This window comes from Saccopteryx leptura, chromosome 11 (genome assembly GCF_036850995.1).
Source record: "Saccopteryx leptura isolate mSacLep1 chromosome 11, mSacLep1_pri_phased_curated, whole genome shotgun sequence".
Taxonomy (NCBI): domain Eukaryota; kingdom Metazoa; phylum Chordata; class Mammalia; order Chiroptera; family Emballonuridae; genus Saccopteryx; species Saccopteryx leptura.
This window is the reverse complement of record NC_089513.1, coordinates 55,079,327-55,091,478: the sequence shown is the minus strand read 5'-3', so window position 1 is coordinate 55,091,478 and position 12,152 is coordinate 55,079,327. Positions and strand designations below refer to the sequence as shown.

The 12,152-nt window shown below is 43.7% G+C and overlaps 1 non-coding gene across 1 annotated transcript; it reads left to right on the top strand.

The window, feature by feature from the left end:
* Positions 1 to 11,694: 11,694 nt before the first annotated feature.
* TRNAP-GGG (transfer RNA proline (anticodon GGG)) lies at positions 11,695 to 11,770 on the top strand. Its single transcript has one exon. It is a non-coding gene; the product is annotated as a tRNA-Pro (tRNA).
* The last annotated feature ends 382 nt before the right edge of the window (positions 11,771 to 12,152 follow it).

Here is a 12,152-nt window from a genome sequence, read left to right as displayed (position 1 = left end):
AGGTAGGAGGGCTTGTATAGTCCAGGGCTGTGTCTATGGAAACCATAAAGTGTCGTTAGTGCATCTCTGCAACTGGATGAGAACCAGTGCAGGAGGGCCTCCACAGGTGCTGCACCCCCCCATCAGGGTCTCTCATAGTACTGTCCATGAGTGATGTGTCCATTCATCAAAGAAGCCAGAGCCCCTCCCCCCTGTGGTCATAGTCCAAGAGTCAGTTCATGATAGATGGCCCAACTGTCTGTGCAAATCACCAAGATAAAGGTCCATTACAGGCAACTAGCCATACAGCTCTTTATTAACAGACATCAGCACCTTTCCCTAGTGGGTGGTTCATTGCTACAAGCCCCATCCAAACCCTTCAACAAGGTCATAGGGCCTGGTGGAGTCAAACACATTCAAGGCCCATGTCGTCTTAAGAGCTCTCTTAGTTGCTGCTTAAAAAAAAGCACCTATTACCTACTAATGCCAACACCTGATGCACATTAGAAGGGGACCAATAAATTGCCAATTTCACATGGGGCCTCTGGCTCTTGCCCATCCTGTTGGACGGGTCCTGCTTTTCCCCCTATTCATACTGGGACAATGGGTCTTGGGGATCCTGTAACCTGAATGCCAGCCTTTTTCCTGGCAGATGCTGGGGCCACCTGCTTTCCTCACTTTTTCAGCAGCTGGAACCTCTGTTCTGACTCAAGCTGCTGCCAAAACTCCAACATGACTTTATTAGGCTTGCTGTCTAATTTCTCTCTATCTGCCCAGGCTGCAATCAAATCTACCCACGTTTATATTTGGGTAACTTTCACAGGCCCATTTCACTTGTTAGTCAGGGGCGGGTTGGGGGGGACGGCACCAGCAGCAGCCCTCACAACCTTATGGTCCATCTCTGTTCTGGAGAGCATGAAGCCATCCACACCTATGTCCCGCAGTCACACGGAGCAGGCTGCCAGGGGTTCAGTGGGTTTCTGCCTCAGTTTCACCCCCAACTTCATCAGCTCTGCCTGGGTGTAGGGCTAGACCACAGAGTGCTCCACTACCTGGGGAGGGGGCTGTGGCTGCCCCTGAAGGACTCTTGGGCGATGGGTCTTTACCTTTTTGGTGACCATGGGCCAGGCTCTGAGTCTGCTAACAGCAGTTGCAGCCTGAGCTTCTCCCTCAGAAGAGTTGGAAATGCCTGTTCACACTGACTCAGAGCCACTCTTGCAGCAGGAATGTAACTCCATCTTCCGCACCTGCTTTGGCTCCTGCAGCTGCTGGCTCTCAGCCTGAAGCTGACTCTCAAGCTCCTGAACCTGTAGTTGTTTCTCCAATAGCCGTCGCTGCCAATGTTCAGCTTCCAGGGAAAACTGCAACTCACGAACCCGTAACTCTTTGTCCAGAGACTGCTCTAGTTCCAGGTGCCGTTGGTGCTCAGCCTGCATCTCACACAGCAGCTCTCAAACCCAGTCAGCCTCCTTCTCCAGGGCTCGCTCCAGTTCATGCCATGGTTGGTGCTCAGGATGCAGCTTATCCTGGAACTTTTGACCTTGCTCAGCTTCTTGCACAGAGCTCTCAGTTTCCTCTCACAGGGCTGCAAAAGACACCCAGCCTACGGACCCCAAAAGGACAATCACGGGAAACCATACACTGGAGAACAGTGACCACTCCTCTTCTTCACCCTTCCAGGGTGTCGGCATCTCAATACCCATCTGCTCTGAATCCTGCCCACTTCACCAGATGTAATGCTGGTGGCTGAGGCCAGGCAGGCCCACACTGGATTTGAGCAGACGGTAGAAAAACTGCAGAGCTGGAAAGGGTTGAGCCATTATGTTTAAGTCTCACAACAGCAGACAAGCACACAGACAGGGGAAACTGCCTCTCAGGCAAACAAACAGCAAAGTGGCCCCTCTCAGAGGCGGGTAAGCAATCTGTGCATCCACAATCCCCCTGAGGACAAGCACCCACAGCATCATATGGGCCATGCACACGTGGTGCTGCCATGTGCTCACTCACTAATCAGGCAAGGGGCTCGCAGCAGGTAAACCAGTGAGCAAACCTAACACAGCTGCCCCACATCTGTGAAGCAGCTACGTGACTTTGACATGCTAAAACAAAAGCAGCCATAGAGAGTAAATAAACAAGAGAGCACAGATAGTTCCACTTTGACTTTATTTACATAGTCAGGGGCCAGTCTTGGCCCAGTGGTGGTAGTTTTCTGACTGTTGCTCTAATGGAAAGATGGCTACCATCATGGGGATTCACTTTCCTCAGGTTTCAGGTGAAGGCTGCTTATTACCTCTTCACTCTTCCAGGCCAGGCCTGTCAGCTGCCAATTGCTCTGTTATCTTCCCTTCCTCTTTGACGACTTGACTCACTTCACTCTCAACTCTGTCATCATTCTTGGAGACTTTAGAATTTAATAAGTGGTCCGTCCAATATTCTGATCTCTCGGTTCCTTAATTTTTTAAAGCCAGTAAGCTCTTATTCCACCTTACCTCAGCCATCCATTCACAAAGCCATACTCCAAACCTTGTTATCTCTAAGCACATTTTCATGATCTGCATGTCAAACATCTCTTTTCCAGCTTCTTACTCTTTAGGGTATCTAGTTAGCTCACTTCAAGAGTTCCTTAAGTTTGATGAGACTTCAAACCACACTTAACTTTCCTCATGTACGTACTTTTCTCCTCATCTTGATGATCTAGCACTAGTATCATTCCCTAGAAACACACAGAGCCCTTTGCCGCCCACCTCCTCATAGTACTCGCACCCTGGCTAAATCCACAATATCTTCTAAATCTACAACTTGGGTAGAGAAATTCAAGGTAACAGAAAAGAATCACACAACCATGAGGAATGGATACACTTAGACAAAATTACAGCAAACCCAACAAAATCCCTATCCTGGTAGAGCTATCCTATTATTCTAGTGGGAGAGAAAAGACAATAAACAAGATAATTAAAATAAATAGTAAGTTAGAAGATGTTGAATTCTAAGAAGGAAAAAGAAAGCAGGAGAGGAAGTTATGAAGTAAAAGAGGGGCATGAAATGTTTGACAAGGTGGCCAGGGAAGGTCCATTAGAATATGGCTTTTGTGTGAAAACAAGAAGTTATTAAGGACAACAGAAAACATGTATATCTGGAGGAAAAACATCCCAACCTGAGGGAACACAGCAAATGCACAGACCTTGTGATGGGCATGTGTCTGACCCAACTGAGACACAGCAAAGATGCCTGTGCAGCCCAAGCAGAGTGGAAGAAGAAGACAGTAGGAGGAGACATTTGAGAAGTAATGGAACTGCATTTGTTATCGATTGCTGCAGAATAAATCCCCACGAACTTAGAGGCTCAAACAACAGCCACTGATTAGCTCACAGCCTCCTTGGGTCAGGAATCTGGGCACAGGTCAGCTGGACACTCTGCTTAGTCTGGGCAATGCTGCAGTCAAGATGTCAGCTGGGCTGTGTTCTCATCTGGAGGCTCAATTAGGGAGGGATCCACTTTCCAGCTGAGTCAGGTTGTTGGCAGAATCCATTCCCTTGTAGCTAGCTGTAAGACTGAAGTTTTAGGGTTTTTTTTTTTTTTGATTGGGTGTATGTGGAGCTTATCCTCAACTTTTAGAGACTGCATAACATTTCCTGCCATGTGGCCCACTCCATAGGAAGTTCACAACACAGCATCCTGCCTTTTCAAGGCCAGCAGGAGAGGGAGAGAGAGTCTGTTAGCAAAAAGGAATGCCACAAATAGTGTAATTATAGGAGTGACCATCCAACACCTTTGCTGTATTCTGTTTTATGTTGGCTAGAAGCCAGTCACAGCTCCCACCATACTCAAGGGAACGGGATCACACAAAGACATAGACACCAGAAGGAAAGATTATAACACCTCAAGTCTGCCTGCCATAAGGACTCGTCGCATAGGGATATATGAGCTCTTGTAAGGACTTTGAATTTTTCTTCAAGGGAGACAGTGAGACATTAGAAGATTTTGAACTGAGAAATGACATGACATGTTTTATGTTTCAACAGAATCACTCCAGATGATCGGTTAAGAGTAGACTTCAGAAGATCAAGGGCAGAAGTAGGGAGCTCTTTGAAGAGGCTGTTACAATAATCCAGGTGGAAGTTGATAGTGCCAAATTTGGGGTGTGGCAATGGGGAAGTAGAGACCATATTCTGCGCGTATTTTGAAGGCATAGCCAACATGATTGGATAATAGGTTAGATGTAGAATGTGTGAAAAAGAGAAAAGTCAAGGGTTATCCTGAGAGGTCTGCCCTGAGCAGCTAGAAGGATGGAATTATCATTAATTATGATAGAAAGACAGGGAAAGCAGGTTTGAGCGAAAATCCTGGGAACTCTGTTTTTAATATGTTTGAGCTCCCAGCCACTTGAAGCAGGTCAGTTATACTGGACACATTTAATCCTGAATTAAATTGGATTTGACTGCTACCCCAGATTTGGACTTGCACATCACACCTGCAACACATAGGCAAGCCCCACTGTCTGAGTGCTCACAGGGCACTTCATTTATAGGCACAGGCTCCCCAAACCCTGTCTTGCATCAGAGGACCCGTTTTATGGTAAAAGAGGTATGACAGCAGGCACCTGATATAAAATACAATGGGTTTTCCCATATATCTCTCTACCTGGAAGCATGAAGAATGTTGGAACGGCTTATTAAATGTTCCAAAAAGTCATGAGCTTGAGGGTGCTGTCTTTTGGGATGGGGAATATGCACTGAACTACTGGCTGAGATTGAGAGCTGTGCCTTTGATAGCTAGACTTAATAGGTCTAGAAACTAAGGGGGTAAAAGGTAGGACTGACCCTTTCACCCTCACTCTCAGTACCCATCGATCCTGCAATTCCAAGCTCTAATAGATCGGAAATTTGGGTTCCCAGTAGAGGTTGCTTCAATCTGGACACAGTGAGGCTTTCATGCAAGCTAAAGCAAGTTTTTAACCTGGAAAATTTGGTCTTTTTAAAGACTGGAGACTAGCAGGAAGGTAAAGAAGCTCTTATATCAGCAAGTAAAATCTATTTTGATTATTATGAAGAGGTAACGTTTCTGCTATAGTATGACAGGGAAGAACGTATCTGAAACTAGGGGAACTCACTGGGACAGCTTTAAGTGCTCCAGAAAGGGTGAGCCTGTGACCTAGTGGACCCAGTGTGGATATGCGAATGTCTGATAGCTATAAGAGATCGACAGCATACTTGTGCGGCACCCACATCACACTGATCCCAGTGTGGGGGACAGTTCCCATGTGTGCTGCAATGTCTGGCCACAAGCACCTTCAGTATCCCTGCTTCTCTACTTTAGACCTTTCTCTGAGTCATGCTAGCTCACTCTGTTGGGGACATTGTAGCTGGAAAGCTGAAGATATTTAATGCCTTTAGAAGCCACCCTGAAACAATAGGAGATGGGACCTAGTGTACAACTCCCAGCCTCCCCTATCTCTTTTTCCCCCTAGTTTTATTTTATATCTCTGTTATTTTGAGATGTAATTGACATATAACATTGTATTAGTTTTAGGGATACAATAATACTGAATAACTGGATAGATGTACATATTTTGAAATTATCACCACTGAATTTAGTTACTGTTCATCATCAAGCATAGTTTTTGTGTGTGATGAGAATTTTTAAGATCTATTCTCTGAGCAACTTTCACATATATAATACAGTATTGTTAACTATAGTCACCATGTTGTAAATTACTTCCCCAGAACTCATTTATCTTGTGATGGAAAGTTTGTACCTTTTGACCACCTACACCCATTTCCCCTACTACTCATCTCCTGCCTTTGGCAACCACCAACCTGTTTCTTTTTTTTTTTTTTTTTTTGTATTTTTCTGAAGCTGGAAACGGGGAGGCAATCAGACAAACTCCCACATGCACCTGACTGGATCCACCCGGCACGCCCACCAGGGGCGACGCTCTGCCCACCAGAGGGTGATGCTCTGTCCATCCAGGGCGTCGCTCTGTTGCTACCAGAGCCACTCTAGTGCCTGGGGCAGAGGCCATGGAGCCATCCCCAGCGCTCGGGGCCATCTTTTGCTCCAATGGAGCCTTGGCTGAGGGAGGGGAAGAGAGACAGAGAGGAAGGAGAGGGGGAGGGGTGGAGAAGCAGATGGGCACCTCTCCTGTGTGCCCTGGCCGGGAATCGACGCCAGGCCGACGCTCTACCACTGAGCCAACCGGCCAGGGCCCTGTTTCATTTTTTTAAAGATCCTACATATAAGTGAGATCATATAGTATTTGTATTTCTCTGTCTGACACTTTATTTAGCATAATTCCCTCAATATCTATCTATGACAGAACTTCCTCCTTTTTCTAATTTAATTTTGTATATATGGATATCTATCATCTATCTATCTATCTATCTATCTATCTATCTATCTATCTATCTATCTATCTATATCTATCATCTATCTACCTGTCTATCTCATCTTCTTTATCCATTCATCCATTAATGGACACTGAGGTTGTTTCCATGTCTTGGTTATTGTAAATAATGCTGCAGTGAACGTGGGAGTGCAGATATCTCTTTGAGATAGTGATTTTCTTTCTTTTTGAAATATACCTGGAAGTGAATTGCTGGATCCTATAGTGGTTCTGTTTTTAACTCTTTAAGGGACTGCCCTAGTGTTTTCCACAGTGACTGCACCGATTTACTATATATTCCCATCAACAGTGCACAAGGGTTTCCTTTTCTCTCCATCCTCATCAACCCTTACTTTTGGTGGTAGCCAATCTAACAGGTATGAGGTGGTATCTTATGGTTTTGACTTCCATTATTTTTCCTGATGATTAATGATGTTCAACATCCTTTCATGCACTTTGTTGACCATTTGTATGTCTCCTTTGGAAAATGTCTATTTAATTCCTCTGCCCATTTTATTTTATTTTATTTTTTAATTGAAGTATTGGGGTGATACTGGATAACATAAAGATATAGGTTTCAGGTGCTTGGTCCTCTTAACACATTCTCTGTATACCATATTATGTGTTCATCTCTGCAATTCAAGTCTTCTTCCATCCCCACTCACCCCTGCTATACTCTCCTCTACATGTACCTCCCCAACATTCACCACACTGTTGTCTGCCCATTTTAAAATCAACTTGGGTGTTTATGGATTTTTTTCATTGAGTTGTACAAGTTCTTTACACATTTTGAATATTAACTCTCATGAGATATTTGCAAATATTTTCTCCCACTCAGTTGGCTGCCTTTTCATTCTGTTGATGATTCCTTTGCTGTGTCTTTTTAATTTTATGTAGCCCCACTTGCTTATTTTTGCTTCTGTTGTTTTGGTTTTCGGTGTCAAATCCAGAAAATCATTGCCAAGAGTGATGTCAGGGATCTTACCTTCTAACTTTTCTTCCAAGAGTTTTATGGTGTCAGGGCTTATGTTTAAGTCTTTAATACATTTTGTGTTTATTCTTATGTATAATAAGATGGTCCAATTTCAGTATTTTGCATACAGTTATTGAGTTTTCCAAACACCATTTATTGAAAAGACTGCACTTTCCCCATTGTATATTCTTGGCATTTTTATTTGTATCCTAAATTAATTGACCAGACTCCCATTGTTCAGTAGGGCGAAGCCCCAGGTGTCCAAAGCAGTAACCTACTCGATAACACACACTAGAGTCACTTTTATCTCTCCCATCCCTATCACGTGTCTTTCCTCACTTCTGCTTCTGAGGGTCACCTCCGAAGGGAATAACTATGCTCAAATCCAGTCTAAGACATTATCTCCCCCACTCCCTGCCAGTAGTGCATGTTCTCAGCCGATCTCTGTGGCGAGAGCCTGTGCTGTATGGCAGTGGTCCCCAACCCCCGGGCCGCAGACCGGTACTGGTCCGTGGGCCATTTGGTACCGGTCCGCAGAGAAAGAATAAATAACTTACATTATTTCTGTTTTATTTACATTTAAGTCTGAACGATGTTTTATTTTTTAAAAATGACCAGATTCCCTCTGTTACATCTGTCTAAGACTCACTCTTGACGCTTGTCTCAGTCACGTGATACATTTATCCGTCCCACCCTAAAGGCCGGTTCGTGAAAATATTTTCTGACATTAAACCGGTCCGTGGCCCAAAAAAGTTTGGAGACCACTGCTATATGGGCCTGCTCTAGAGGAGGATGCCTGCAGCCCCTGGGTCAATAAGGACAGGGCAGGAAATACCCCAAAGCATGTCCAGGCCTCTGTGGGTGACAGAGCACAGGGTTCTGGCCTTCACTAACCTCTAGTCACTTCCTTGTTTCTCAGAGAAAACAATGCTGATCCTTTCCCAGGTGGTCATTTCAAGTTTAGCTGCTTGTTTTAGGTACACGGTTAGGAAAAAATCTGTATTGATTAGAAAGAGATTAAAACTCTCTCCTGACTAGAATTGAAATGACATCCCCAACCTTCCTTAGTCTTACCCCAGATAGACTCTTTTTCATAATCTCTATCTTTAAATCATCTTGACTTGAATTTGATGTAAATGAGGCACCACATATTCATGCCTTGGTCTGTTGCTTTCATGTTCAAGTTTCTGTTTCATTTACATGATTTCAACTTTAACGGGCAACTCCTGAAAGACAGGAAGTAAGATGGTGTAAATCTCTTTGCTTTGCAGTCAGGTGCCTTATATACATAATCATGTTGCTAGTGGTGGGAGTGTTTTCTCTCCTCACTTGAGAATGAATGAATGTTCCTTCTTCTGCTCATTCACTCATGACTACTGGTGGGGGAAAAAAAAACAAAAACATTTTTAACTTATGTCTTTTATTATCTAAATCAGTTCAGAACTATCATTTTGAGAAACATCCTAACGTATTAACAGACCTAATTTTCCAGAGGTCAACATGTGGCAGGAAGAAGAATGCCGTGGGGAACACAGGGGACATTTGGTTAACGGCTTCCCGGGTTTAAGTGGGGACATGGAGCGCATCATATACCACAACGACACAGCGGTGCCTGTCTTTCTGCACTTCATTTTAGCTCAGACACTACAAAAAATGCCAACTTTTATTAGATTTCTAATGAATTGTTATTAGTTCAAGCAAGGGAGTGTCCCTTCTCATGATCTTTCTTTCAAAGAGGGCGTTTATTTTCTTTCTAACCAATTGTGCTTCCTTGTAGAAATGAAAGCAGTGGTTCAGAGAGCTGTGCATATCCTGACCAAATGAAATCAATAAATAATCGTAAGATTTCCCCAGGGCGTTCCAACAGCCTCCCCAACTAAAACAACCCCTTCTGATAACTGCTGTACAAATTACCAGCCGAAGCCCCTGTTTTAGTTCTGAGTTTCTTCTCATGCCTTTGAGATGTCACACTGAGTTGTGAGACGTGAGACCAGTGCTGGGCATCCTATTCAGAATGTCCTTTTGTCCACTTACAAGCCCTGATTCTCTAAACTAAAGATGCTGTACAGCTATCAGAAATGTCTTTTCTTTATTATACAACACTCTGATTAGGGTAATTAAGAGACAACTCTGAAAAGTACTGCTTTTGTGTCTGCTTCCCCTTGCCCCAATTCAATGATACAGATTTATTACGTAACAGCCGTATATGTATAATAAATATTAGGCTCATTTATTAATCATACAAGAATGTGCTCTGGAGCTTTTCTTAGCTTTCAATGATACATTTAAAAAACAACACAGATTAAGGCACTAAAAAAAGGCACTGTATTTTATTATTATAAATGTCAGGGTAAACTAATAAGTTGAGTTTTCCTGACTGTACAAGTGAGGAAAATTTTATTAGAGATGAGGGGCTCTGTAGGCTTGCTGAGATTAGATCATATATTCACTGGATAGAAGTTCTCTCTCTCTCTCTCTCTCTCTCTCTCACATACACACACTCTCTCTCTCTCTTTTGTCATTCAGTGAGTGAGGGGAGGCAGAGAGACAGAATCCCACATGCATCCCAACCAAGATCCACCCAGCAAGCACACTAGGGGGTGATGCTCTGCCCATTGCTCAGCAACTGAACTCTTCTTAGCACCTGAGGCAGAGGCCAGGGAGCCATCCTCTGTGCCTGGGGCCAACTCACTCCAATGGAGCCATGGCTGCAGGAGAGGAAGAGAGAGAGAGAGAGAAGCAAGAGAGGGGAGGGGTGGAGAAGCAGATGGGCACTTCTGCTGTATACCCTGACCAGGAATCAAACCTGGGACATCCGCACACCAGACTGACTGATGCTCTATCACTGAGACAACCTGCTGGCACCAAATAGAAAATCTCTTATGCAGCGTCTGGGGCTAGAAAGGTAATAGAAACTCCATAGTAGATGTTTTAATGGAAGGAAGGAGTGAATGCATGAGACTGAGAAATGGGTGACATAGTTTTGTAGTGATTTGGCCAGTTCAGAGACATTCTTGAGTTACCCTGGGAATGAATGGCTTAGGGGGCTCTGTGCTTTGAGACCACCAGCAATTAGGAAGATACTCCCCAGCAGAGGGCTTATTGTCTTATTATTGTGTTAAAGGGACCTGCTTTTAGCATGCTGTTGCAATGAAATCTAAGTAATCATTAAAGAAAACTGATTAATTTTTTTTCTACTTTGGAAATCACAAATAATATGCATAATATTTTTCCTATAGTAGGAAAAAGATGAAACAAAATTCAAAAGAACAAGGGTTCAGAGATTAGCACTAACTTTCTCCCAAGTCATCACAGCACACTTGAAGATGTTCAATGTGTAGTCCTACCATTATGTTACTTACAATTTTAGTAAGGTCGGTTCAGGAATTCAAAGTGTCTAGTTTTTGAAAATCACATTGGTCTAAAAGTTTAGTGCCTTAAAGATTAGTTCCCAATCTTAAATTCAAAGTCTACGGCTCTCTTTGCTCGCCCTATTGAAATAAAGTTGGCTTAAAGTGCATATATCTTCTTAATAATATGTCAAAAACTTTAAATTATTTTATTAAAAGATAAGAAAAGAGATTTTCAATAAGTAAATATTAAATAAATAAATGGCATTTGTTAAAAATAACCTCTGGATTTTTATTTGTAAGAGATGATAATAAATTTTTAATTAAGTCCTGGTGCCCTCCATCTCTGGTTCTAATTCCATTACCTCCAACAATTCTGATGAAAATAATAGGAGTTTAAAAGTTGTTTCTAAACACTGATAGTGACTCTCACAGTTTTGGGGGTTTGGTATTTGGTGAGGAGCATTAAGTATCCACCATGTTACGATTAAAATTCATACTGAAAGTCAGCACGTGGCTCTATTACTTCCGGTTTGGTCAGGTCGCATCGAGCTTCCGCGGTCACATTCATTGTGCCTCAGGGAACTTCAAACTGCGTGCCACGTGAGCTAAGAACAATCTCCACATTTTAAATGGTTAAAAAAAAATCCAAATGATATTTCATGCTGCACAAAAAATTATAAATTCAAATGTCAGTGTCTGCAAATAAAATGTTATTGGAACATAGCCAGGCTCATCCGTTTATATATTTTCTAGGGCCGCTTTCACACCGCAGCGGAAGGGTTAAGTAATCGCAGCGGAGACTGTATGACCCACAAAGCCTGAAAAATTTATTACCTGCCCTTTTCCAAAAGGAATTTGACAACTTCTGCTCTATTCTATTAACTCGTTTTACACAAGCAAACCTGCCCACTTCCCTTTATTGTTAGCTCCTGGTGTTAGTTATGTTTGAGCCTGACCTGACTCCTAACACTTTGTGAAGTTTCTGTTCTTATTAAAAGTCCATACCGGCCCTGGCCGGTTGGCTCAGCGGTAGAGCGTCGGCCTGGGGTGCGGGGGACCCGGGTTCGATTCTCGGCCAGGGCACACAGGAGAAGCACCCATTTGCTTCTCCACCCCACCCCTCCCTCCTCTCTGTCTCTCTCTTCCCCTCCCGCAGCCAAGGCTCCATTGGAGCAAAGATGGCCCGGACACTGGGGATGGCTCCTTGGCCTCTGCCTCAGGCGCTAGAGTGGCTCTGGTCGCGGCAGAGCGACACCCCGGAGGGGCAGAGAATCCTCCCCTGGTGGGAAGAGCGTCGTCCCTGGTGGGCATGCCGGGTGGATCCTGGTCGGGTGCATGCGGGAATCTGTCTGACTGTCTCTCCCCGTTTCCAGCTTCAGAAAAGAAAATTAAAAAAAAAAAGTCCATACCAAGTTTTCTTTTCCTTAACACACAAGGCAAAAAAGCCCTCCCAAAATAAATAGGA